At 51.4% G+C, this 26,740-nt stretch overlaps 1 protein-coding gene across 2 annotated transcripts in view; it reads left to right on the top strand.

Moving 5' to 3' along the window:
• Positions 1–26,740, top strand: part of NCBP2L (nuclear cap binding protein subunit 2 like) — a 50,351-nt gene that overhangs the window by 4,102 nt on the left and 19,509 nt on the right. Inside the window, exons 2-3 of one of the 2 annotated variants that reach the window (XM_047715376.1) lie at positions 16,257–16,395; positions 22,560–22,686. The gene's annotated coding sequence lies outside the window, so the exon portion shown is untranslated. Of the gene's footprint in view, positions 1–16,256; positions 16,396–22,559; positions 22,687–24,522; positions 24,666–26,740 lie in introns of those variants that run through there. The other variant, XM_047715377.1, reaches the window with a different exon arrangement.

Below are 26,740 nucleotides of genomic sequence, written 5' to 3'. Positions count from 1 at the left end.
TCCCCTAGCAGAGCTGAGGACCAGAGGAGAAAGGACAAGGAAGGAGTAGGCTAATTTGGCACAGGGAGAAGAGAAAGACCAAGAGTGCCTCAAAATCTAAAAAGGATTTAAAGTAGACCCTTTCCTTCAAACAGAGTCTCAAGGGAAAGCCCAGTTTATGAGAAGAAAGCCCAGTTTATGAAACCAAAGAAAGCAGAGCTGCTGACGTAGTTGAGAGGTTGACATTGGGGTGAGGGGCATGGAGCCCCACTGGCTGGACACTCCACTGGCACTTAAGATCACCCTGATGGTGGGGCGCCTGGGTGGCTCAGTGGGCTAAGCCTCTGCCTTCGGCTCAGGTCATGATCTCAGGGTCCTGGGATCGAGTCCCCCATCAGGCTCTCTGCTCAGCAGGGAGCCTGCTTCCCCCCTCTCTCTGCCTGCCTCTCTGCCTACTTGTGATCTCTCTCTCTCTCTCTCTCTCTGTGTGTGTGTGTGTCAAATAAATAAATAAATAAAATCTTTAAGGAAAAAAAAAGATCACCCTGATGGGTCCCTAGGGCTCCTAAGGAACACACTGGAAAACTGAAAGTGTAGATCGGGAGCTTATGCCTGGCCCTCAGTGTTCTGAGCATCCAGAGGACGGTTACTGCCCAGGCACTGGAGGGATAGGGAGATAGAGCACAGAGAAGGGGGGGTTAGAGAATGCTAGAGAAAGGCAGACAGAGTTGGGTGCAATGCTTTTTGTCTACTTAGCAGTCTTGTCTAGGGCCCCAGGCCTGTGTTCTCCGTGTACCCTAGAATGGGGCTGGAGCTTTGGCAATCAGTGTGGACAGGGCCTATGAAAAACGTGGATCTAGAAACAGGTAAAACAAAGGCCCAGGCGAAATGAAGGTGAACAGTGTTCCTGCTCTCCCATTTAGCTTTGAGGGGAAAGGAGCTGCTCCCGAGGGTGAGTCCACTGAAGTGGCTCCTTCTAACCTGTGGCCTCGCCATGAACAAGCGAGAGTCCCTGGCATGGGGTGGAGGAAAAGGCCGGAAGGAACAGGCCAGGCATCTTGAGGTGGGGTCAGGAGCCAGCCAGGCAGAGAGAAACCTGCCACCAACCCAGGACAGGAGCAGAGGAGGAGTGTGGGAAGTGCTGGCGAGGACAACTCAGGACAGTCCCAGCAATCCAGGTGGGGGGTCTTGGCCCTGATCAGGACTGGAGCCCAGAAGCGGAGTCACAGAACAAGGAGAGGGAGCTGGGGAATCGGGGGGCGGGAAAATAGAGAACAGTTCCCTTCTGGAGCACTTGCTCCATTTTCCCACCCTCCCCACCCAAACAGGCTCTGCAACAGGGCACAGCCGACTGACAAGGCAGAAACCAATCAGATACTGCAGGTACAAGCTGAAGGATCCAGGCCGGGTAGGGGTAGGGTAAGTGTGCCCAGGATTTCCACACAGGCAGGCCATGGGTGGTTGCTGACCCGGAGGCAGATGGAACAGTGTCAGGGATTTCATTAAAGTCCCTGCAATGGGGGAGGATATAATAATAATAATAATAATAATAATAATATCACCTGAGAGTAAATGACACTGGCATCCTAGAAACATCCGGTGCCGCTATTTCTATATTATTCAGGCCCTTTGCAAAAGCCCAGCATCTTTCCTCTAAGAGATTCTTATTCCACATGTGTCTTCCCCTGATTCCTTTTCCACATGTGGTGGCCTAGAGCTCCTTCTCAAATTACCCTGAGGTAGCTGCTGCAGAGATGCGTTCGCTGTGCCAGGGCCGAGCAGGAAATGGGTAACCCAGAGCAGAGGATCAGCAGCAAAAGCCATTTGTGCTTGAAGGAAACGAGAACATTTGGAATTCCGGTGTGCTTGGACGGAGGGGAAGAGGTTGTTACATCGGTCCAGACAGTCTTTGTCCCTGCTCTTCTGGAAGGGAGCAGTGGGACCATCTCAGAAAATGTGTTGAATGAGAGAATCACTTGGTGAGGGGTTACTTCCCCTGCATAAGCCTGTGTGAGCACAGACACGGGGAAGGAGGTGGAGAGGGGGGCTCCTGAGGGGCTTGGAGAGGAAAAGAACTCCAGGAGGAAAGAAGAGCAAGTGAGCCAAAAATAGCTTTGCAACAGACCCCTCTGAAGGACTGTAACCCTTGCTCCATAAGTGGTTCGAGCTCCTCCCTTCAAGCGAGAATGGTTTTGCTATAACAAGGAATTGCCTCACTCCTGCTCCCTCAGATGTTTAAAAAGTCAACTGAGTCAGGTACACATGCAGTCGGGCTTTCCAGTTTCTTCCCTGCACCTTTCAAAAGCCTATGCCTGGCTGGGTGTGGGGAGGGCACAGAGGCCTAGTAGGCCCAATTAAGCAACCTCCCCCCATCTTCAGGCTAAGCCGGAGCCTTCACCCTGATACCCAGCCCCTTGTGTGTGGGCTTCTCTGGGGGGGGCGGTGGGGTGGGGACACAGCCAGAACTCTCTCAGTTACTTCTATGAAAGGCAGCCTTGTCCCCAGAGACAGCCTGACACATGGGTAGAGAGGGTGGTTGCCTGCTTAGTATGATTTGAGGGGTTAAAGGTCATAACAATCTTGCCCAGAAAGGTCAGCTCCACCAGCCCACAGCTGAGCCTGCAGTTCTCACTTTGCTTACTCCTTTGGAAGGCCCAGGTTTACACAGAATTGTGACTTGGGAGGGGAAAGTTACTGCCAGCTGTTTATACCTTAGCAGGATTCATTGATTCCCATTAGCGGTAGCAGAAAACAGGTCTCCCCCAGGGGGATGGATTGGAGGCAGGTGTGGGCTGGTCAGGAGGTCAGGAGGTCAGGAAAGTTCTGGAAGATGTAGTTGAGTGCCCTGAGCAGCTGAGGGTAGTTCGAGGGAGCCTGTGCTAGAAGGGAGACTGGGGAAGAAAAGAGAGTGTCAAAGACAAATCCTACCCAGTTCCCCATTTTCCCAAAAGATGGGCCTGCTTCCTCTACCCCGGCCGAAAATGTTTCAGGTTTGGGCAGCTAGGCTTACAACAAAGGAGACACCATCTCCTCTCCAGACTGAGGCATTTCCCCAGGATTCATACTCATCTCTGCCCCCTAAATGCAGGGACCAGGCGCTGGTGAGGTCTGGAGCCGGGGTGCCATTCGCTGTCCCTACTGGGCTTCAAAGTCTGGCATGAGGCACCCCTTGCTTCCTGAGGAGCATGAAAACATCACTGGTTCTTTGCCATGGCCGGGTGGGGGGGGGAGGGGCATACGTGCTCTCTCGGCCAAGCCCCTGGCCTCAGAGACAAAGAATAAGGAAGGAATGCACGAAGCACCAGGAGGCCTGGGGTCTATCTCCACTAGTGTCAGGCACAGACCTGAGCGGAGTGGGTGCTTCCAAAGACAGCTGGGCTGGAATTTGCTGGTGTCCCCTTGCATTGGAGAGATTAGAAGCCATCTGGACAACTAGAGCCCTCAAGATGGAGCACCCGTGCCCAACTTAGGTTCCCCAGAGACACCACAGGAGCCTAATGAGGTTGCCAAAGGAGTGGGTCTGGCAGCCTCGCATCAGGGGACAGGATGAGGAGCAAAGACGCAGTCCCGGGCTTAACAGGGGCCCAGAGCCAAGATATGCAGGGCAGGCAAAAATGCAAAAATCAATTCGCAAAGACAGCCCAACGGAGTGAGTCCCTCTCGTCCCTGCACCCCCACCTGGGCCTCTGTGGGCTGCAGGGACCGGAGGAACCCCATCCACCCACATTGTCACAGGACCGGCCACGGCCACATGGCAGCCGCTGCATGCTGTTGTGGCTGGTTCAGGGTCTTGGCCTGTCACTGCCACACCAAAAGCAGCACCAGCCTCTGCTCTTTGTTCTTTACCTCCAGCTCCGCCCCTGGCAGGGCACACCTGGCTAGCTCTGCTCTGTTTTCTTAAGTGTGTGCTGAGCCAGAGAGCAACAAGGAAGGGAAGCCTGGACTGGCTTGAAGGAGGAAGGGCCGGGATGCCGGCCTCCTGAGGTGGCAGAGATTACCAGAGATTCCGAATGAATGCTCTACAGACTGGGAAAGGTAGCAGCGCTGCCTCTTCCAATTCTAGCACTTCTGGGAGTCATTTCTCAGCTCACACTTCCCTCCTGTGACAGATACATAAATCCTTTGCTGAAGAGGCTGCCATGCCCCTTCCTGTCTCAGACGTGATTTTCCTCAGATGAATTACACCACCTCCTTCAGACTTGCAGGGGTCAGACAACCAGACCAGACACACAGTGATACAGCCATCGGGCTATGGTGGAGAGGGGACAAGGGGGCTATGATTTCCGATCAGCAACCTGGCCCCGTATCTCCCTAGCTCAAACCAGGTACCAGTGGACAGGACCCTTGGAACTTCCTGGACAAACTGACGGCATAAACAACCATACGACACATTCCAAAGACACACAGAAGACTGCTGTCTGACTGGAAGCCAACTCCCAAGTATTTCTGGGGACTTTCTTCCACTTTGCAAAATGTCCATGGCAATACCTGGTCTCGGCTTAGCTTCCCCCTACACCCACTTTCTCCTCCTGGTTTCTGTAGACTCCAGAGATGCAAGTTCATTTTCATAACAGCCCAAATAAAGAGGAAGGCAGAACTACTGAAAAAAAAAAAAATGAGACCCACAGTGCGATTTCAAAGCGAGATATACGTGATATTTTTTTTTTACCAGATTACCTTTTATTTTGGATTATCCATTGCCACGTTCCAGTCACGTGAAATTCACGTGGAATCCACATATGAGTGGATAACTTATTTTCGTGAGGGCCTTCTTTATTTATGCTCAACTTAGACTGGTGTCAAAGTGACCCGGCATGCCTCAGTATGCAGAGACTGGCTAGAAGTCGGGGGAGGGGGCCTGGGGGCAATGTGAGATTCAGTGACTACCATGGATATTCCACAAAGTGGATAATGAATATAGGAATCATGAAAATGTGACTCTACCCAGGTAAAAGAATGGGGCTATATGAGTAGGGCGGCTAAAGGTGGAGGCTGCAATGAATCGTTAGCACACAATTTAGTAGCATTAAGGAACAAGCACGATCCTGGATGCTCTAAATAGGAAAGAAACATGTAGGAACTATGAGGTCATCTTCCTTCTCTATTCCATGGCCATCGGCCACTAATGAAACTCTACACTGCTCCCTGTCTCCTGTTGGACAGCTAGCTCACGGGGTTAGGGCAGGCGGTTGGGCCCTTCAAGATCCAGTTAATTTTGTTCCTTTCCTACCTTGTCATCTTCCAAATGTGTGTCAGTGGTCAGAGGAGAGATAGGGGGCGGGTAGTTGGCTAAAGGCAAAGGTGTGCCTCCTCCTACATTCTCAGCTGTTACAGAGGACAGAATGAAATCTCAGGTGGAGAATTTGGACAGTGTCTAGAGGATGGAGAAGTACAAGCTGGTTCAAAGTGTGTGTGTGTGTGTGTGTGTGTGTGTGTGTGTGTGTGTTTAAATAGATACAGCTAATCTGGCAAAGGGGGCTGACAAGGGACGTAACAACTACCACTTAAGCATATTAAGTGGTGTGTAAGAAAGCTGAAGGACAGAATCTAAGAGGAAAGGTCTCAGAGAGCAAAGGTTGTGAAACACTGGAATGTACCACTAAAGGATATTGTGATATTCCCTTTTCACGAGGGGTTTGCTGCTCAACTGTCTCTGCCTGGGCCTTTTGCTAAAGACGGTTCCAGGGACGAGACAACATAGGAAAGAGATGCAAGGCAAGGATGCAACCCAGCTGGAAGGAAGGAGACCAGACCCCATAACTTTATCACCTTTCTGCTTCCTTCCCGGGGTTCATCCCCATAATCTGCAAGGTGAGCCCTGGGAGGAAGCAGGGCTGATAATCACATTCCCCACCTCAGGGCACCCCAAGGAGGAAGTGGACCAAACTTATTTACATGGACAGAGCTCATCACAGACTCCCAGCAGAAATGGGAACCCTCTTCTCCAGTTTGATTTTCTACAAACTTCCCACCGAATCTTGTCCAAATCTGTCTGGAAATCGGCTCCAGTCCATGTAAATTGCCACGGTCACATACTTCCTGTCTTACTGTGGCTTTGTGAATTCAGAGAAAGATCGTAACCTCTTTGACATGCTTCCTGGAAATACCTCCTTACATCTGAGTTGAGTCTGCCCATGAACAATGCTGAGAAGAAATCAGTGGAAGCTGGTGAGGACAGCCCCACCAACTTTTCCAAAGCTTTCTGCCACCCCACCCCACGCCGACCATCCCCCTCTTTGTGTTCTGGAGTGTGGTAGAGACAGTGCCCCAGAGCAAGGGAAAGGCCTGTCGGTAATCTGGAGTGTTGAGTGTCATGGGGCAGAGCAGGACACCAGGGATATAAAAATAGCAGGGTGTTCTTACACTTGGGACTAGGGCTGTCAGAGGAGGCCTTTGAGCTAGGTGTACATGGACGAGATGATCTCAAACCACACTGGATGTCCCCTACTATCCTCTGGCGCCTCTCGCCCGCCTCTGCTAACGTCGTATGGTAGTGGGGCCCCAAATGCAGTGATTCACTTACCACCGTCAAGACATTAGCCACATCTGAGTACCAGTATTATCCTTAGGGGCGCCTGGGTGGTGCAGTCAGCTAAGCAAAGGACTCCTGGTTTTGGCTCAGGTCATGACCTCAGTTCAGGCTAGTGAGATGGAGCCCCACCTTGGGTCAGGCCCTCAGCACGGAGTCCGCTTGGGGCGCTCTCTCTCTCCCTCTCCCTCTGTCTCTCCCTACGGTGCTCTCTCTTTTTCTCTCAAATACATAAATCTTTAAACAAAACAAAACAAAAGTAACTTAAAAGCAGATTCACTTCTTAAAAATGCCCCCCACCTTAGGAATATTTTTGAAATCACAGGGTGTACGCGTTAGACACACTCTCCCTCCTACTACCTGTCAAATAAATAAATAGCCGTAAAAAAAGAGAAAAACAAAGTTAGTCCACGTAGCCCCTAAAATCATCTTGCACGCTCCAGCATATGTTTACCACGCCTGGGGGAACAGTACTCTCTCTATAGTGTGCGCAGATGGTCCCCACCGCCAACAAGCGAGTCTTTATATCCTTCTCCAACGTAAAGCCAGCGGCACAGGAGAATGCCCGCCTGGCCCGGGATACCGTTCCTGCACCCACCTCCCTCGTGCCTTCCTCTCAGGGCGAGGGCCCGGGCCCTTCCTATTTTTCTCCTTTCAGGTGCCAGCCGCAGCCCAGGCTGGAGTTTGCACCAAAACACAGAGCCCTTATTCTCAGTCAAGTGTTCCTTCCCTCTGGCTACTTCCTCTGCTGAGAATTCCCCGCTAGACCTCACTTAGCTCGGACAGTGTCCTCTCTGGACTGGACTTCTTTAGCCTTGGCCCCAGGGGCTGCATCAGCGGGAGTGTCCCAAGCCCACATCAGTAGCCCGCCCACAGGTCCGGGCGACCTGCGGCTGGGGCTGGCCACCCGGGGAGCAGGTGGTGCCCGGAGCTGTCTTCCCTGGGAAGCCAGCGGCCTGCCCTCTCCAGAGCCTGCTCCTTGGGTGGTCGGCGGGAGACAAAGCAGGCCCACAGCAGGAACAGGAGAGGAGGGACCAAAGCGTTCTGCAGGCCAGAAAGAGATGCGCGGACGCTATTAGCTCAACCTGAGCACTTTCTAACAATCAGAGCTGAGAGGCCTCCCAGCCAGGGCAGGGTGTCCATCCCACACCGGGGATGCTTCACAAGACATTGCTGTTTCAGCCGGGAGCGCTCAGGTCCTTCAGCGACTTACAACTTTTGTTGTTGTTGTTAAACAAATAAAACAGATAATCATCCCCCAACCCCTGCCACTCCCACCCTCAATCAAACCTGGCCCGCAGGGTCTCTGGACACAAAGTCCTTAGAATAGCACCACAGCCCCCAGGCTGGAAGCTCCGCCCCCGGGGCTGCCTGTGGAGGGTGGGGGGGGGCACTCAGGGCCTCCTAACTTCCACCACCCGAGAGGCGCCTTCTAGGTCGGGGGAGCCCAGCTTGAAAACCCTGTAGTGAGGAAAAGCAAGCCAGATGAGGACCCAAACCCTACAGCTTTGAAGGACACCGTAAGATTTTTGTGACCTTGTTTGTTTAGACGTGTTAACCTCTATTTGGTCAGACGGTGGCACAATCTACCTCCCCTCTTTCTTTTGGTCCTCTGAACTCTCTCCTCCTCCCCTTCCCTCCTTCAAATTCACCATCTACCTGGCCTCTCCTCCCTTCCCCTCAACTCTCTCTTCCCTTTCTTCCTTCTCCCCCTGGGGCAGCCCCTAAGGCGCCAAGGAAGACCACAGGGGTCTAAATAGTGCAGCACTATTTCCTGCAGAAGTTCCAAGATCCCTTCCAACCTTAGGAATCTATGATTGATTAACTGAGTGGCAAGAAATGATTGTTGAAAGTACTGAGCTAAGAAGGACGAGGGCTAGTTGTGTGGGAGCAGAGCCTGTGGTGGCGTGGATACGGGTGCTAGGGCAGTGAGCAGGTGTCTGGACAGGTGCTGGTGCTGGGGGGTGTTCCTCCTCTACTCACTGTCCCTATTGCAGCCTTCCTGGCAGGCAGTGGACGTGCTGATGGGGCACAGCAGGTAGAGGATGTTGGAGATGACCTGCCCTCTAGGGAGCCCTGTGCTCTCATGCCGGGCCCCACGGGGAGCTCTCTGGTTAGTGTCGCCCACCCTGGCTTACACACTCTCCAGACAGTCTCCATATGGGAGGGGTGAGCGATTCTAAAGGAATCTGAATACAGAGCAATGTACCAAACACTAACACTCACCTAGCAGATGGGTTGCTGGTAGCTCATCTGTGCATCAGTGGGGAGAGAGTAGCTATATACAGTGACTGTCAAATTCTCAAAGGGACCTGCAGCAGGGGGTCTAGTGAAAGTGGGAGATTTACCAAAAAAAGCAGGTTTCTAAGGTAAGGGGTCAGTTCAGTCTAGTCTCTCTTCTTAGGCTCTCTTTTAGAGCTGGATGTGAACACCCAAGACCTGAAAATACTCCTAATTCAACTGAGAATTTCCACAAAGACACATATGGAGAACATAAGAAACGCATTGTGGGTTGAGTACTTGAGTTTTGGGGCTTAAGGGGCCCCTGGAGACATTTAGCGGAGCGGCTCATTAGCAACCATGCATTGACCACACCCCCCAAATCCTAGTTCTCCTTAGGAGCTCATTCCGAGCCCATCATCCTTTCAGTTTTGAAAATCAACCCCAATCTTCTATTCAGTCTGGACCCCCTCTTGAGCTCATGACTCTTTACACATTTACCACTTTCTCCTTCCCTTTTCTCATTCATGTGAACTCCTTCTCCCTGACCCCAGCATTCTAACCTTCAGGAGTCCAGGGACTTACCCGAAGTGTCTGTGCATCCCATCCACACACATCGGGATTTTCTAGGCATTATTCCTGAATATCTCAGTTGGGAGACGCTCTAGAGACCGGCTTGGCTCTCCCCTCCCCCCTTCGTTCGTTGTAGGGAAAGCAGCCCACAGAAGGGCAGGGAGTTACTTACTCAAGCTCAAGCATCAGATTAGTGGCAAAGTCGGGACTGGAACCCAGATCTTCTGGATCGAAGTCTGACCCACTTTCCACCACCTCGAGCTGTAGCTCCTCCAGGAACTGTGCCTCGTCCACGAGTTCAGGGTCCTCCCCAAGCTGGGGCTCCTCCACGAGCTGGGGCTCCTCTAGCCTTTCCCCCTTCATCTCAGCGGAAAGCCTCAATTGCCTGGCTGGGGTTGGTTCCTCTTCTCTCTCCCCCTCCCTCCCTTTCCTTCCCTATCTCTCTCAATTGCTGTCTCTGTAGCTGCAGGGCTAGGGGCAGAAGCAACTGGAAACTCTCCCTCAGGCTCAAGAGAAAAGTGCTCTGTGAGCCTCAGGGCCAGCCGGGCTGGCTGGGCTGTGGAGGCAGGGGGAAGTTCCTGGCCCTGAGTGCCTTGGGGGCTCCAAGGCTCTGAGGGAAGGCTGGAGCTCCTGCGGCGAGCGCTGCCCTCCGGATCTTCTGCAGGGGCCGGGCCAGCTTCCTAAACTAACTCCCAGACTGAAGGGGAGGGCCGGATCCTTGGAGGGGGGGGGGAGCCCAGACAGCGGCTCTGCCAGCCAGCCCCTGTGGTTGGAACTTTCAAAAGACCAATGTTTCAGCAACTGATTTCTTTTCCAAGCCGAACAGCAGGCCTTTCTGTCCCCCTTGTATGACTGTGGCTGTGGCATGCAGCCCCAGCCTGAGCAGAAGCAGGATTCCAGGGCTGGGCCTCCATAACACCCAAACCACTGGTCAATTCTGTTAAATAAAATCAAATAAGAAACCACCGGTTCTGGCATCAGGTGGACCCAAAGCTGGTCTCCTGGCATGAAGATATTGTGTACCTACTGGGATGGGATGTGCACAGGCGTCTAGAGATGAGAAGTCGGAAGACCATTGGGTCAGAGAATCAGGAGACATGGTTTCTCTGTTCAGCTGGTCACTAATTGGCTGTTTGTTTGGGGGCAGGTACACAGCCTCTCCTGGGCCTCAGTTTCCTCACCTGTAATGGGAGGGGATCGGACCTATGGGCTGTAAAATCCCTGCTCCTTCTGAGCCTCCAGGTCTCTGTCTAAGATGTGTGGTGAAGCAGAAGGTGCTGGCCCCCGACCCTGGGAAGAGGGAGGCTCGGGGTGTCGAAGAGGCAGTCCCTAGCTTCACTGCCTTCTGAAATCCTTCTTCATTTGTTCGCAATGCCCTTAGAGTGCCCTCATGCTTCCGTAGGCTTTGATCTCTGGTACAAATTTCAAACCTCCCGGCAGCTTGCCCTACCCACCCGCACCCTCCCCTCCCTCCGAAGGAGGAAAGCCAAAAGCCTTCTCAGTCATTTATACCTGAGTGTGAATGAAGAAGGTTCAGAGAATAAGCCTTGACTGGGAGACAGCCTGTCAGACTGGGTTGCTGGTGTTAGCCAGCTCTGGGCAGGAGAGGCTGTGGGACTGATGGAGCAAGAAAGGGGTCCGTGAGGGGACTAGTGAGAGGGAAAGGCAAGGCAAGGCAGACAAGGTGTTCTGGTTCTGAAGTAATGCCTAAAGTAATGAAGGCATTACTTTACTGAAAGCTTCCTAGGAGCATCCTCTCATTTAACCTTTCCAGTCACACTCGCCCCATTCTTTAGATGAGAAAACTGAGGTCCAGGGAAGTCACTTGTAAAAGTCAGAGTCTGTCAATGGTAGCTTATCAGATGGGAAGCCCCTGTGCGTCATGAGCACACAGGGGCTAATGTCTTTCTCTGCTTCTTGCTCCCGGATACTCTACGGCCCCCTATCCCAAACACCTCGCAGCAGAATACTAGAATAGACTAGCAAAGTCTCCCACATTTGAATAGGAGAGTAAGGACACAACATTTTGACCTGGTATTTCCGGGGGCCAATTTCAAGTACCATTTTCAGTGCATTAGTTCTTTATTCTCTTCACTGACCTTCATCCTGTTCATCTGGCAAGTGAGCTCTTCAAAGCCTTCCTGATCCTGATTTTCAGCTGATAGACTATTATGGCCCTTAGAGAATCACTCTACCTAAATCAAGGCTGCCTGATCTCGGCAGTGAGAACATGTCTTTGGGGGTTTGCTTCTACACGAGGGCCTCAGGGAGCTGGAGGAACTCCACAATCCGTATCTTAGGGCATCTTAGTCAGTGGGGCCATTCTGCCTTTCATCGCTACTGACTTGGGGTAAGAATGGCTCACTGAGGGGTACATGCAGTGCCCACGGTTTTAGCAAGGTGACTTCTTTTTGCAGATCTCCTAATCCTAGGGGGATCCCCCTTAGCTTGTGTTCTCATGGCTTGCTGCACCTTTCCTTTGTTACAATCAATTATAATGGTATAGTTATTGATGTAATTATTATTTAATGTCTGTTTCTGCCACTAGAATGTAAGTTTCCTGCTGCAGGGATCCTGCTGGTTTGTTGGTTGCTGCTGTATCCCTTGTGTCTAATCTTCCCTGGGTGTGTGGAAGGAGGAATCCTCTTCTACCACAAGTCGCTGGGGTGGGCAGTCTTCCTCCGATGCCCCTAACACAGGAGTGCTCCCCCAAATTGTTAGCCTGTGGAAGATGGGTGTCCCACTGAGGCTAATTTGAGAAGCCTGCAGGACGTGGGAAGGTACCCTAACAGCTCTTGAGTCCAACCCCCCCCCCCTTCTAGGCCCAAAAGAGTACATGCTAGCTCTAATGACTGACCTTCAGTGGAAATTTCACAGACATTTTTGTTATGAAAGTATTTTCATGAAAACACTTCCATATACCGCACACTCACTTCATTCTGACTCAGGAGCACACTTGTTTCTGGCTCCTTTGTCTGTCCCCTCCTGTCCCTGGTCCTTATAACCGGTCCTCTTACACCTTCACCCAGTTCTTTATTTCTACGGTCACCACCTTCCCCATGTTTGCACAGTATTAGAACATGCCACGGTACTTTCCTTTAGCTTCTCTGAAAGCTTGTTGTCAGGAAGTTCTTCCTATTATCTAATCTCAGTTCTTCATGCTACAGTAGAGGCCTGTTTCCTCTTGTTCTGTTCCTGATGTGGTTTGGAAGCAGCTAGTCACCATCTCTGAGTTGTGACTTTTCTTATGTTTGAAGATCAACCTCTCTTCTCTCTCTTCATCACCCTCCACTCTACCCTTAAACTCCTCTTAGATCAATCATCTTCGTTCTTTTAGCCTGGCCCCACAACCCCCTGAAGCCCCAGGTTTATCTCCTGCTGGCTAAGTTAGTCTTACTGGCCTTATCTGGACCCTTCACAGTTAGAATCCCTTGGATCAGGCCGAGCTCTCAGCTGTCACCTGCCTTGCCATTATGGTGGGGACTAGCTGCTCTCAAATGTAAGCTCCTTGGAGCCCCTCAATTAACTTCTTTGCCCCTTTCCAAGGTGTAACCTCCCTTTCCTTCTGCATTCAGGTTGTTTTTCAGCCTGGATGAATATCTGACATTTGCAGCCCAGAAAATTTACACCTCTGGCTCCAGAAAGGAGTTCAGCCTGAAGCTCTATGTCCCTGCCTCTGTACAATGAGAAGCATTCATAACTCAGAAGGAGGCCCACAAAGAGAAAGGAAAACCCAGACGACCCTCCCCTTTCTTTTTTCTTTACAGTAAATAATTGACAAAACCAAATTTTCCTCCCCACAGGCTATACCCACTTTATCACCGGTCCCCAGGACCAGCCCTTACACATTTCCATACTGTCATGGACTATTTTTAGCAAAGGATGACATTAAGTACTAGTCGCCCCGTGGGCTTCAAACTCATCTCTTCCTCTTGTCAGAATGCTGTTAGTCCTCCTCTTTTGGACCTGACAGCCACTCACAGCCTAGAGACATTTCCAAGGGTGTGACGAGTTACCTAATGGTACAACTCCAGGGGCTCCTTAGCAAGTGCTCCGCCTCAAAATGTCTCCTTTGGCCTGGGTCTGCTGATTAGAATGAGACCAGGGCTAATGATTTCAGTATTAGAGATGCATTTCTTTAGCTCAAGTATCGCTTCCTCAGGTCACCGTGTCTGATTCTTTGTTAAACTCTCTGACGGGAGCTTATTCCTTCTCCCTCATGGCACTTAGTCAGTTTGTAATTATACCTTCATTAGTCTGACTGATTGGTTAATGCCTGTCTATCTCTCCCACTCTGCTGATTGTTCCATGATGGCTGGGACCATGGCTCTTGTGATTTTTCCCATTCTATTGCCAGTGCCTAACACTGAGCCTGGCATAGGGAAGGTGTGCATGAAATAGGTTTTTTTGACTGAATCTGTTCATGAGTGTAAGTGTGAATTCTCCAGAGCACTGGTGGGAAAGGGTATGAGTGTGAGTGCCCAGCACACTGGCTGGGGGAGAGGGTCCCAGAAAGCAAGGGTGGAGTACTGCTGTGGTCAGGTGACTTCCTTCCCCAGGTGACTTGAGGCTGGCTCTTTTTGCTACCGCAGCTCCCTCTCCTATCAGCTGGAGGCTTCCCTCCTTTCTTCCTCTTACTCTGGGGCCTCCACTAGTAGGGCACGTGGGAAAGAAGGATTTGAGCAAGGTGCAGACAAAGCTAAAATGGCCTCCTGCAGGCTGCCAGCAACTTTTATCCAAAAACAATTGGGCGAATTGTGTATATATTCTTAAGGCAGCACCTTGATTTGTCCCTGGTTCTGTGACCCTCCACAAGGGGCCCAGTGGAGATCAAGGCCAGGGGTGCTGAGATACAAAGCCACCCGCCCCGCAAGGCTCCTCTGGTTCCCACCCTCGACTGCCCTCCCAAGCTCAAACCCCTTGGTTCCCATAAGCTTTCTCCAGGCAGAAAAGAGAGGTGCCTTCCTGCTCTCAGGCCCCAAAGGCCTTCATCTACCTTGGCTAGCCCAGGTCTCCAAGGAGAGGGTACTAGGGGACAGCTCGCCCAGAGTCTAAGAGGAGCAATGAGAGGAGGGCCAGAGGCTCTCCTCTAGTTCCTGAATCTTGGTGACTCCAGGTTTCAGTCCAGGAAGAATAGAAAGTGTTCTTGGCTGCTGTCCCCACTCTAGGCCGGCCCCTTCCTACCCATGATCCCTTCTCAACTGGCAAGGATCCCCTCCCCTGTCCCAACCAGAGAGCCCTGCAGCTGCTTCCCACCATGCCAAAGCCAACCCATTCTTAACAGCCCTGCTGGAAGCCACAGCCATGGAGAGACTCTCCCTTCCTAGTTTGCTTTGGCACCGCCCAAGCTCCAGACCTGAGGACCCAGAGTGCAGCAAGCTCCAGGCCTCTCCCGCAAGTAGCAGGAGTCCCTCCTGGGCCTACAGTTGCCTTAGTGGAACTGCTTTGTTCTCCGATGGCCTTCGTGACAGCTTCTCCACCCCTCCAGCTACACTCTTAGTTCCCCAGGCCCCATCCCAGCCTCTGCCACCTTGCCTGTCTTCTTCAGTGCTAATCAGGGTAGGTACTCAATAAATCACAGTAGGGGCTCGATCAACAGTGGGCCTTTATCAGTAAATGATGGTTTGAATGACTGAAGCGCTTGGTCACTCTGTCCAAGGCCGAATGAAGGGCTGCCATCATTCATTTCTCTGTGCACCTGGTCAGGCAGAGTATGTTGCCTTCAGACAGAGCAGGGCTTTCTCTTAGTCTTTCTTCCTTTCTTTTTCTTCTTTCTTCTTTCTTTCTTTCTTTCTTCCTTTCTTTCTTTCTTTCTTTCTTTTTCTTCTTCTTCTTCTTCTTCTTCTTCTTCTTCTTCTTTCTTCTTCTTTTTATAGCAATGGACTCTGAACTGCAGGGAAGGGGGTTAGGGAGAAGCGAGGGGCTCAAAGTCCACGAGGGGGTCTCAAGAAAGGGAAATTCTGCACCTTCACCTCAGACTCACCGATATTGACTGGATTCTGGCTAAGATCTGGGGGACTTCCAGGCCCCAGCTCTCCTGAGCCCTGAAATGATGGTCTTGAGCCTATCTGAGGATTCTTGAGTCTGAGCTTTGGATATGACCGTGTCTGCTGGTAATTTCCATACCACTTTTCTTTTTACTTTATTTCCCTGTTTCTTCCTCTTTTTCTCTAACCAGAAAGCAGTGTCCCCAACTACCCTCAGCCTGAGAGCCATTTACTCACTGGCAGCCCACTGGGATGGGCTCAGGCAAAGACAAGGGAAGAGAAGAAGAGGAACTCTTGGTTTAGTCACAAACTTGGAGGCAAGGGAATATTAGATTGGTTGGCCTGTTCTGTGTTATAGGTAGTCAGATGAACTTTAATTAGAGAACTAGGTCAGAGAATCCAGTGAGCCTGACTTTGCTGGGGGCTCACCAAAGCCAGGTAGTGTAATTTTCTGAATAAGCCAGGAGGAAAGCTAAGAGTTATTGTTCCGGCCAGCCTGGGGACTTCACGGAGAATGGACTGGGAATTGGCCTTCTTTTAAAAGGCTCCTCTAGCCTGTAGCAAACCTTTCTGCTTGGGGTCCCACGCAGTCCCCGAACCAACACGCAGATACAAAAGGAAGAGGGGCTTCTAAGACCTGTCCTGGGGTCCCTCCAGAAGCGCCAGGCTGTCTTTTTAGTAGTGTAGGATCGGGTGATAGAAGAAGTCGCCTTCCCTGCCCCCCCCCACCCCGCCCCCACCAAATGCCCCAAATCACATTAAGCAGAAGCTTGAGGCCTCAGTAACCTGGCTTGGTTACATAAGGCACCATGCTCGATAATGAGTCAGGGCCCTCAGGCTGGCCTAGGCCCAGCCTAGTCTGGAAGTGAAGCTAAGCAAGGTGACAGAGGGCAGGAGGGGGGCTGGTGGGTAAGCCAGGAAGGAGCTCCTGGAACCACTTCCCTTCTTCTCACTCCCTTCTTCCTCAGGGATAGCAGGCGTAGCCAACCGATGGCCTAGACCACTCTGACGGGAATCCCAACCAGACCCCTAGGCTGTGAGCAGCTGCCCTCCGTCTTGCCTGAAGAGAAGACAAGAGGAAGTGGGTCGAATACTCAAGGCTATTTCGTGAGTAAATTCTTCCTTCGAGGAAGGATGGGAAGGTCCCTGTGGGGCTCTGTCCATAGGCAGGGCCCTGATTTCAGGCTGGGCCTATTTGAGGAAAGTGGCTCCCAGGAGAGGAAGGCTGACAGTGTGCCTGGGGCATCACTGACCAAACCTCCTTCCAGCTCTTGTTTCTCCTCAGGCTAGTGTCTGTGCCACAGGAAGCTTCCCATTTGGTCTCCTGTGCTGGCTGGGATCTCTCCCCACTTATACTGTCACCAAACGGGCAACAGCCACTTTGGGTCAGGGATCACCTGCTAGAACGTACAAGTGAATTTGCCTTGCTCACTGATAAGATTCCCTCCTGCCCTGATTAGCATTTGGGGAAGCTTGCTTTCTACTCTCCCAGACCCCTGTCTTATTCCCAGTCCAATTCCTTCACCCAGCTGAATGTCAGCATGGTAGACAGTGGCTGCCCTGAGCCCCTGCCACGACTCCTCATGAAACCTGCTTTGAGGCTGGGATCTAGCCTTCTGGACCTCATGTGGCTTCCATTAGCCCACAGGGCTCTATGGAAGGTCTGCCCTGCCAAAGCTGTGGTCTTACAGTGAAGCCCTCACCCTTGTCCCATTATTGCAGGCATTGGAACAGCACAGTATGTCCTGGGCCATTATTGCTGTCTTCATCTAAAAGGGAAATTTCATCTTTTTGACCCCTGTGGTCTTGGAATGCCTTCCCTTGAGTGCACAGAGCACACAGAGTGCTCCACAAAATAGGCCCAAGCTTAAGTCCTGCTCAGCACGTTGGCTTCTCTGGGGCTCGAGAGGCGAATGCATGACACCAACCAATTTATTATGTAACCCAGCCAGCCATGCAGATTATGGCTTTGTAGTTATCTTGAGGGATGCCTTACATAAGAGGAGAAAGTTCAGGTAGGAGCAGCATCGCAATGAGCAAACACAGCGCAACGGCCACCACCAGGTGCAGACAGACAGGGTTGGCCTCGCTCCCCTCCAGTGGCCCACAGGGTGGGGACAAGTGCTGTGCTGGGCTCCATCACTCAGAGGACAGGAGACCCTGGCAGCCTTGGCCAGACACATCTGTCTCCATTTACCCAGACTCCCTGGCCTTTAGGACCTGTCCTGGAAAGGAGCCAACGCTCTACCTGGAATTGACAGCTTGTTAGTTTATCTGGAAGTGCAAACACGAGCAGGAGTGTTAACCTTCTCTTAAGGCAGGGAGGGAAAATAAGGTCACCCTGGAAAGAATTCTTTTCTGAGGTGTGGGTTCCCATGAGTCCATTCCTGGCAAATTGGAGCAGTGGGTGAAATTCATGCTCTGTTCTTACCATTTAAAAAAAAATATATCTTATTTATTTATCAGAGAGAGAGAGAGAGAGCAAGCACACAAGCAAAGGGGACTGGGAAGAGAGAGAGGGAGAAGCAGACTCCCTACCGAGAAGGGAGCCCGTGGCGGGGCTCGATCCCAGGACCCTGAGATCATGACCTAAGCTGAAGGCAGATGCTTAATGACTGAGCCCCTCAGGCGTCCCCCCACCTACCATTTTTCGTTAAGAACACAAACCCTCCAGCTATACCTCTCCAGTCCCCATGATGCAGTGGGCCTTCCATGGCCACCAGCCTTGCCTCTCTACCTCTCCTCCAAACTTGGGTTTCCTACGTGTCACTCCCACAGAATCCTACTCCCAGTGAGTGGCCTGCTTGGCAGGAGGTCAGATAAATAAATCCACACAAAGTAGTCAATGACAAGTAATGATGTCACATGTGGCTGAAAGGTATGGTAGCCCCTGGCCACTCATGAAAGGGGCACCCTAAAACCTTTGCCAGCCTCTGCTTCATGAGCATCCCCAAAGACCATCATTTCCCCTACAAAACTTCCATTTCCATCACTTCATTAAACTTTTCAGCTTTCTTTTCATTGGAATCACCAGCCCTAGCAGCTGACCCAGGGAGAGGGTATTCTGCCCAAAGATCCAGGGGCTCAAAAAGATGCCTGTACGCTAGCGTGCACGGCAGCATCTTCCATCACAGCCAACTGGTGGAGGGTGACCCATGTGTCAGTGGACTGATGAGTGGCTTGACAAAACGTGTTGATCCACACAACAGAATACTATCCAGTCATTAAGAAAGAACGAAGTACTGTCGCATGCCACAGCATGAGTGAACCTTGAAAACCTAATGCTCAAAGAGGCCAGACCCAAAAGGACACGTAATGTATGGTTCCACTTACATAAAATCCCTAGAGCTGGCAAATTCAGAGAGATAGGAAGTAGAAGAGAGGTGGCCAGGGGCTGAGGGGGAGGGGAGGACGAGGAGTCAGTGTTTAACAGGTGCAGAGTTTCTGTTGGGGCAATGACAGATGGTGGTGATGGTTGTACAGGCTCGCAGAGATCCCCGATACCGCTGAATTGGCTACTTCAAAATGGTTAGAACGGCAAATTTTATGTTATATACATTTTACAGCTAATGTGTACATATTACTTATATACTTCATATACATACATAAAACACATATTTATCATATATATATGATGTATGTATATCATATACATACACCAGCGAAAGCCTCTTTGCACATGGAATTCACATCTGAGCCTCAAGAGAAAGACAACTTCTTACATGTTGAGATTCTCATGAAACATCCACCTCATGACTGTTAAGTTTGCAGATGCATTTGTGTTGTTAGCAGGGAATGTGCCTTAATCCAAGAGTGTCTATTCTTTGTTAGACCACTAGGTACTCAGGAAATAGTTATTTTAAATTACCTTGGGTGAGGGAAGGACTTTCGAAGCTTGATACCAAAAGTGAAAAAAATCACAAAGGCAAAGAATGACAGGCTTGGGCACACAGAAACCCAAAACCTCACTACAGAAAAAAAAAAAAAAAAAAAAAACAAAACAAAAAACCCCTCCATCCTCAAAATCAACTGGCAAATTAGTTGACAAAGCGTTGCAATCTCGAATTCGGGGTTTCTCACGGTGTGGTCTGCATACCACTGGTGCCATGGAAGAGGGGTTTTAGATGGTACACAGATGTCGAAGTGGATCTTAGAGTGTGAATTTAGACACCACAGCAGGCAGGTAAGAGAGTCGTTTTGCGCTTCAAATCATGCCATGTAAGTGGCTACGCCCTCAGAGGTCAAATTCAGGAACATACACATATAAAACCATTAGTTCAAAGATTCACTTACAGAAGCCCAAATAATTTGTATGTGAATTTTTCTTGGAAACCTGATCTCTGAATCTCTATCTTTCCCCTTGCTGCTATGTACCAACTCAATAGGGAAAGTTAAAGGAATTAGCACAGGCAAAGCAATTTGACATTTATGTTATTATTTTTTAAAAAAGATTTTATTTATTTATTTGACAGAGAGAGAGACAGCGAGAGAGGGAACACAAGCAGGGGGAGTGGGAGAGGGAGAAGCAGGGTTGGCACTGAGCAGGGAGCTCGATGTGGGGCTGGATCCTAGGACCCTGGGATCATGATCTGAGCTGAAGGCAGACGCTTAACGACTAAGCCACCCAGGTGCCCTATTTTCTTTCTTTCTTTTTTTTTCAAGATTTTATTTATTAATTTAAGAGAGAGAGACAGAGAGCACAAGCAGGGGGAGAGGCAGAGCGAGAAGCAGACTCTCTGCTGAGCTGGGAGCCCAATGTGGGGCTCGATGCCAGAACCTGGAGATCATGACCTGAGCCAAAGGCAGACACTTAACCATCTGAGCCAACCAGGTGACGACCCTGCTACTGTTATTTTCTGAGCATCTAAGTATGGGAACCCGTTGTTGCCAGCCAGAAACTTAAAGGTGGACAACGAGGGCTTTTAGAGCTGGAAGCAAATTCCGATTCCCAGTGTCTCAGGCCACATTGGGCAGATGCGCTTGGGGGACACAGGCAGAACAGAGCTGACTGAGATGCTTTGGATAAAATCTAAGAAATAAATTTGAGGTTACAACATCAGTGACAATAATAGACTATGGCAAAGGCTCTTGTTCCAGCTCGCTACACCTTACTGATCAGAGAATTAAGGTCCCTCAAATGTCAACTTTGCAAGTTTTTTTCATAGGCTACTTTTATTTTATTTTAATTTTTTAAAAGATTTATTTATTTATGGGAGGGGAGAGCACGGGCACACGGAGGGGTGGAGGGAGACAGAGAGAGAAACTAAGGCAGGCTGTATATGCCCAGCTCGGACCCTGACATGGAGCTCCATCTCAGGACCCTGAGATCAGTTGGACGCTTAACTGACTGAGCTGCTTGGGTGCCCCATATTTTATTTTATTTTATTTTTTATAATTTTTTAAAGTAGGCTCCAGGCCCAAAGTGGGGCTTGAACTCACGACCCTGAGATCAAGAGTCGCATGTTCTACCAGCTGAGCCAGCCAGGTGCTACATTTAAATTGGAAATGTTAGCTGTTTGCCCAGTATTCTATCTGCCTCCTAAGTTTTCCAGTTTTAGAAGCATATTCAAATGATAAGGCAGAGTCCCTGAATAGAAGGGTGACCAATCATCCCAGTTTCCCTGGGACTGTCCTGGTTTGAACATTGGAAGTCTTGTTTCCCCAGACTGGAGGGTTGGTCACCCTACCGAGTAAGGACATTTTAACCACTTGATTAGTTTTCTGGGCTAATATTTACCTCAGCTTAACAACTCTTTCTTCACAGACAATTCTTTAGTGTCTGATTGATCTTAGGTGGAGTTTTGGCTTTGCTCTTTGTTGGGAGGTATCAGGCAAGTTTCTAAATTTTCCCAAGCCTCAGTTTCCTTCATTATAAAATAAAGAAGGGTGACAACAGTACCCCTTCCTTTGGGCTGGTATCAGTGAGATTATGCAGACAGGAGGCTTAGTACATATTTTAAACACTCAGTAAATGTTAACTATTAATCTATTATTGTTGTTAGTTACCGAACACAAGATCAAAGGGATGGTATTTATTTATTTATTTTAAAGATTTTATTTATGTATTTGAGAGAGAGAGAGAGAGTGAAAGAGAGTATGTGCTTATGTGCTTGCACATGAGTGGGGGAGGAGGAGCAGAAGGAGAGGGAGAAGCAGGCTCCCCGCTGAGCAGGGAACCCTGAGGACGTGGGGCTACATCCCAGGACCCTGAGATCATGACCTGAGCCCTAAGGGATGGTATTTAAAACACATTTTCCCCTGGGGCGCCTGGGTGGCTCAGTCAGTTATGCATCTGCCATCAGTTCAGGTCATGATCTCAGGGTCCTGGGATCCAGCCCCGTTTGGGCTCCTGCTCAGTGGGGAGTCTGCTTCTCTCTCTGCCCCTCCTTCCTGTTTGTGCTCTCTCTCTCTCAATCTCAAATAAATACAATCTTTTAAAAAAAACAAAACACATCTTCCTCCCACCCAGTATTTTAGAGGCACCCTTATATATGAACAAGTTGCATGTCCATAGGGACTTCTACAAGGCTAAGAATAAATGCACGTGGTTCAAACAACAGAGATCACACTTAAATATTAATAAGGATTTTCCAAGACTAGTTTAAAGTTGTAAAATCTTTACAGAGGACCACACCAATAATTAGCAGTCATCTGGTTAAAAAAAAAACAACAAACCAGTGACTGAGTACCGGCTGTCTAACAAGTAGCTGAGGGAGAACCAAGTGAGTGTAAAACACAGTCCTGCCCTCAGATTGGTTACACTCTTGTGTTCCAAGGATTCCAAGAACTAAGCCAGGAGCCAGGGACAGGTCAAAGTAGACAAACCAGATAGAAATGAAGAATGTGCCCCACCCTGCCCTTCTCCCTGGAATACAGGAGCCCTGGCCGCAGGTGAGTGGCTGCAGGAGAAGAGGCGGGGTGAGTGGCTTTTCTAGAAGAGACAGCCTTCAAGTCGACAAATTAAAGGAAAAGTATACCCAGGTGGGAATTTGAATATCAAATCATTAAATGGAACCGAAGTAAAAGGGATGGCTGAGTTTTGAAGACAGATGCCCACCCAGGGAATAAATGAAGTAAGAAAGAGGAAATTTTCACTTTGGAGAAGGCTGTCCAGCTCAGAGACCAGAAGAAGTCCCATGACCAGCAATAATGGTCTCCTACTTTGCTAAGGAGGATGTCACTCTGGGCAAAACCTAATCCACATTCAGAATGTCTAATCTCTAAGGTCCCAGAAAGGTCAAGGAAACGGAGACAATGCTTCATCCTTCTAGAACTCTACGGCTGTTACCACAGGACTCGGTCATTCCCCTGCCTCACGGAAGCCTGAGGGCTTACTGGTTTGCTGCTCAACTGTTTGGGACACCGAATTGCTCTGATTCCCAGAGGCACGGGACTCAGGTACACCTTTTCAACCATTCACCCTGCTCCCTTGACCAATGCCCTCAGCGCCCCCACCCCAACCCATAGTATTTCCAGGCTTTGCCAAGAAACAAGTGTCAACAGGCAGGTGTCCATGGGAGTAGGTGTCGAAGGAGGTTTTTCCATTCAAGAAACACAGACAACCAGAAAGCATCTCTAGGTGTGGCACAAACCAACACTGATCTTGGGCTCTTAGCCTCATCCCTCACTCACCTAGGTCCTACCCTCCTAGGTCCTGAACCTAGAAACCAGAGCAGAGGAAGTGTCCCCTCTTACACTTTAGCAAGGCCATTTAGGGCAGTTTCTCTCCCCCCCAGAAAGAGTACAAATGCTGCAGACGATCTTTCTGGTGTTTCTGCCACTCCTCCCCCACCGCCACTCTCCTGTGGTGTGGAGCAGGATTATTAGGAGCCTGTTTGGGCTTTAGCTGGGCAGGGGCTGCGGGTGTCTGTGGTGTGAATACACTTGTAGTAATCTTTCACCAGAAACGAAGATTCCCTAGAAACCTGTTCCATATGCGGCCTGGTTTCTTTGAGACAATTGCTGCCTCGTGTGAAACAATAAATGAGAAAGGGCTTTGATGGCCTGTAAAATGCCTGAGAAATACAACTTGTTATGATAGTGCCAAAGAAGTTGGCAGCCCTGCTTGTGGGGCTGCGGAGGCAAACCTGCTCTTAGTACCAAGTGAGGGCAGTTCTTGCTAATGGGATCGCTTTGAAAATTTCCCATGTGGGCTTCACAAAGCCACCCAATGATTCAATAGTCTGTGGGTGCTGAAAATTTCCTATTACTTTGGCTCAACACACCACCTGCCCCCCCCCCCACCCTGGAATCTCAGAACTTGGAGTCTGTTTGTTTTTGTTTTTGTTTTTAAAGATTTTATCTATTCATTTGACAGAGATCACAAGTAGGCAGAGAGGCAGGCAGAGAGAGAGGAAGGGAAGCAGGCTCCCTGCTGAGCAGAGAGCCCACGGGGCTGGATCCCAGGACCCTGAGATCATGACCTGAGCAGAGGGCAGAGGCTTTAACCCACTGAGCCACCCAGGCGCCCCTCAGAACTAGGAGTCTTAAGAGACCAGAAAGATCAGGGAACTTAGGTTCACACGTGGAGGTAGAGCCATAACTTGTACCACAACCCTGGTCTCCCACAGCGGGGTTCTCCTTCTCTTACATAACCTTTGTTGTTGAGAGATAATAAGATCCACCCCTATACATGTGTGCTTACACACACACACACACACACACACACACAAGCACAGACGTGCACGCGCGCACCCAGTGTCCTGTCCTGATGGTTCTAAGACACCAAACCCAGGGCTGGGTTTCCTGCCTCCCCTGCCTCAAAACTGCCTCAGTTGTCTCTGCTACCAAGACTGGCTCTTACCAGAATGTCTCAGACTGGAGGACAGCAGCCACCTTGGGTCTTCCCACTGTGTTTTCCCCCCTCTCCCTCCCTTCCTTGCCCTTCAGTAGGATTTCTAGAAAGTCTGACCTGCACTCCAACACAGGCCTGCGGAGACAGGGGTTCATCCACCCACCCATCCCAGGATGCTCTCTCAGGGGCTGCTTTTAGCCGCCACTGGAAATTGAAGGCCGTGATCCATGGAGTCTCAAAAAATACCATCCAGAGTCTCAAAAAATTCTCACACACGTCTAATTTTTCTTATTCTTCACCCTCCCCCCATGCCAGCAGCAGCTTAATTTGTCCTGACAATTTTGCTTGCCCTCGCTGTCAGTCAGGGCCACTCGGTAATTTAAAAGCTCTTGCAATTGCAACCCGAGTTTGCATATTTAGAAATGGGCTTCTGAGAAAGGTGGAACTCGGATTCCCAGGAGCATCCCATGTCAGAATCTCCAAACGGCAGCGGAAACGTGCGCATTTCAGGAGGGGGTGCCGCCGGCTACCCCTAAACCGATCTAGGGCTCTGCCCACCTCCTGGACTCCAGCATTTCCCTAGGCAAGTCTCAAATTCCCTTCAAAATAAGGCTCCCACCTGCCGGGCCTCCCCTCTGCCCTGCCGGCCTCCGAGGAGCATAAGGGTCCGAGTCAGGTCTCCGCCACCGGGAGCCCCGCCTCCCCAGTGCTCCCTCCACCCCACCGCGTGAACAACTCGGTCACCCCTTCCGTCAGAGGTGAGGGTCCGGTAAAGGCCGGCGCCAGCCTGGACCTCGTGCCCACCCGTCTGCCCAGGCACCCACCTGTGGAAGAAGAGCAGGATGGAGAGCATGGTCTGGTCGATGTTGCGGTTGCAGATGCCCTCGTTGATCAGGTAGCACGGGGTCCCGCAGCACGGGCTCTAGCGAATCCTGCGCATTATGCTGTTGAGTTTGTCGTATTGAGGTTCTCGAAGATTAGCTTCTCCTGCAGCTGCCGAAAGTTGCTCACGGTAGGGCTGCCCGGATTGCTGTTTTCTCCGCTGCTGTCGCGCTGGAGCCCGCTCCGGTGGGCCAGGTCCATGGCAGCAGTTGCAGCAGTCGAGACCGACAGGTGAGCGGCAGTCGGTCTTGGGCTGGGCCATCTTCTCAGGCTTGGGGGCCGCTTGGCCCTCGAGGTCAGGGTCGGCTGGCAGGTGTGCGCCCGCCGGGCTAGCCTGAGGGGACTCCAGGGTGTCTGGAAAAACACAAGCTGCGAGAGGAGTTGGAAATTAGCGCCCTAAAGCCAGCCACCCTCGGCTCGGCCCCCTCCTGGCTGTGCTGCCCTGGGTGCGAATAGAAAACAGCTGGACAAACAGCTCCGAGCGGATCCTTCGGGCTCACTTCCCTCCTCTTCCTCCTCCCCCTCCTCTAGAGGCTGGGGCTGCCCGCCCCCCCCTCCCCAGGTGCCACACGCGGCTCTAGCGCAGTCCTAAGTTTCCCAAGTGTGAGCGGGGCTCGGCGGACCTGTGGCAGCAGGAAGGGCGGGCAGCAGGGCAGAGGGAGAGCCAAGGCGCGCCCTCGTTCCCTCCCTTCTTTGCTCCCTCCCTCCCCGGCTCGCTGGCTCTCCCGCTCTCGGGCTCCCCTGGGCTGTGCCGGCTGAGCGGTGGCAGGATCGGAGAGCGAGTGAGCGAGGGAGCCAGTGAGCGAGTGAGCGAGCTGCACGCCCAGAGTCAGCACGGGGCTGTGACAGCATGTAAATTACCCCAGGGGGGCCGGCGGTGAGCGCTCCTCGCCGCTTCCCTGGCGGCCGCCTGGGTCCTGCCCCCCAAGCTCCCGCCCCCCTCCCCCCACTCCGCCGCCCCGCACCCTCGTGCCCTCGCACCCACACGGCCGCTAGCACCCTGGCCCGCGCTCCCGGGAACCCGGCCCCGCTCTCCCCCAGTCCGCGCGCCTGGCGCCGCCGCCGCTCGGGCTCTCTGGCCGCTCTGGCCGCTCAGGGCGCATCCACCGTCAGAAATCTACTCGCGGTCGGCCACGGACGCCGCGCCAACCCGGTCTCGAGCTCCGCGGGAGGGCAGATGTTCGGCGTCCCGCCGAGGACGGGTCCCCCTGCAGGAGAGACACCGCCCGCGCGAGCCCGTCTCGTCGCTGCCTTACCCTCCGCTCCGCCACCAGCCTTATTTGGGGGGTCTGCAGAGAGGAACGGCTGCCCCCGCGGGGAGTCTGAGAGCGCCCCGCACGCTCTCGCGGTGCCCAAGGGAATGCCTTAAACGAAACTCACGGAAGCACGCTCAAACTCGCCTCGGTTTCTGACCCCTTCTTCTAACCGATGTTCCCCTCTTTCCCCCACGCGCGCTCTCCTCTCTCCCTGAACCCCATCTGAGGCCATCTGTGCCCGGGCTTCCGGGAATGCCAGCTCCCCGGTGGCTTCTCGCTGCCTGCCCTTCTCCCTCCCTGGGCTCGCGTCTCCGTTTGCCCTTCCGTCTCTCCGCACTTCTTCTCCACTCTTTCCCCTTTCTTTCATTTTCTTTCTTCTCCGTATTTCTTCTTTACCGTTTCCGCTCCTCTTCCTTTTCTTTCTTGCCCCCCCCTCCTTCTTTCTTTTTTTTTTCTCCTCAGCATTTCCTCAGTTCTCCCTTCTCCCCTATTCCCCATCTTCCCCCATTCCCCGTCTTCT

Source organism: Lutra lutra, chromosome X (assembly GCF_902655055.1).
Source record: "Lutra lutra chromosome X, mLutLut1.2, whole genome shotgun sequence".
NCBI lineage: Eukaryota > Metazoa > Chordata > Mammalia > Carnivora > Mustelidae > Lutra > Lutra lutra.
This window is presented reverse-complemented; position numbering and strand designations above follow the sequence as displayed.